This window comes from Palaemon carinicauda, chromosome 22, assembly GCF_036898095.1.
Source record: "Palaemon carinicauda isolate YSFRI2023 chromosome 22, ASM3689809v2, whole genome shotgun sequence".
In the NCBI taxonomy this organism is placed as follows: Eukaryota; Metazoa; Arthropoda; class Malacostraca; order Decapoda; family Palaemonidae; genus Palaemon; species Palaemon carinicauda.
Window position 1 is genome coordinate 56,054,984 of NC_090746.1, and position 2,024 is coordinate 56,057,007.

The window sequence follows — 2,024 nt, forward strand, 5'->3', positions numbered from 1 at the left end:
ACACATACATACATATGTTTAAATTCACATCTATCTATCTGAAATTTATATATATATATATATATATATATATATATATATGTATATATATATATGTACGTATATGTATGTATGTATATATATATATATATGTATACATACATAAAGTATATACTGCATTTATATATACATATATATGTGCTTATAATTACATATGTATAAAAACATATATCCATATACACAAATGCACATATATAAACACACACACGCACACACACACACACACACAAATATATATATTATATATATATATATATACAGTAATATATATATATATATATATATGTATATATATACATATATATATATATATATATATATATATATACAGTAATATATATATATATATATATATATATATATATATATAATATATATATATATTATATACATATAATACAATATTACATACCATTGTCCAATTTAGAAGAAAAAAAAGTTCTATTGCCCGGAAGTTCTGGTGGTGAATCACCAAGCTCTTTGAATGAGACGACTACTCAATTCACTTTGAACAATTATTAGCATTTACATAACATGGCATAACAAAGGGTGTCACTGATATTTTCGTACCCAAGTCAGTGATGTTTAGTGTTTGCTATTTGATACAGCAACGATATTTTTCTCGTTGATATTTCGTAATATTGGAATCCATCCTTACCTACCACAACAGCTTCAGTGAACACTCCTCTTGGAAAAAGGTAATTGGTCATTGATAAGAAAGGATGTAATTTTAGAGAACAATAATAAACTGCAAAAGCAACAACTCCTGAAGTGAAATTCCCCTCTGACAGATCAGAGGTCGAAATGTACGTCAATGTTTCCATATGCTTGGATCGGTTACCTCCCGACAAAGCATCTGCTACATGCATACGCCATCTGATGAGGAAGGTGCTGTCATTTTTCTTATGTAATGTTTCTTTGAACGTTTTATGTTGAACAATTGTCAATAAAACACACATTCAACGCTTCAATCTAAAATAAAATGAAGTTTCCAGTCTGCTTATCTAATATTCGTCTCTCCTTCGAAGGGGTTGAGGGACGGGGAGTCCTCACCCTTCCCATCATCTGATCCCCACCATTAGTCAGTCTCCAAGTCAAAATGACCTTCTCTAAAGACGTCACTGACAAAAGTTAAGATAACGACGCACAAACGTATCTACATACTTGTGTCTACATTTCTTTTATTGTCTTACATTTTATTTAAAACAAAAGTTATCGTCAGATGAATTATACTTACAGATACATTAACAGGGTGATGATGCTAGATTTTACCTTGTAAAAAAAATTGATATATATATATATATATATATATATATATATATATATACATATATATATATATATATACATTGTTCTAAATTGACGCATTATTATTATTATTATTATTATTATTATTATTATTATTATTATTATTATTATTACTCCCTAAGCTACAACCCTAGTTGGAAAAGCAGGATGCTATAAGCCCAAGAGCTCCAGCAGGGCAATAGCATACATTCACATACATTCTTTCTCAGATTCTTATAATTGTTGTATCAGTCTTGAAGTGCTTAAAATAAACAACACTGCACCCAATAAAATTCAAGCACGCACACAGATACAAACACATGCACATCAGGACGCACGCACGAATACACAAGCACACGCTCTATCACTTCCTGGGTCGTAGGGTAAGGGAGGCAAGGTCGTCTGAATCATCTCGGTGACTTTGAACGTTTACCCTACAGGAGGAAAGGGTCGGAAGAGGCAGAAGGAGGAGAAGAATTAGAAATGGCCCGACGAAGGAGATGATAGAAGGTAAGAATGGTTGAGGTATAACTTTTAATGACTCTTGCTTGCATTTGCTCAGATGTTTCGAGGATTGACGTCAGGGTGTTAATAATTATACAGCCGATTATCTCTTAGCTTTTAATATACTTGAATAGCAGTTTCTGGCAAACCCATTATTTAATAAACTACTGAATTGTAATAATAATAATAAAAAT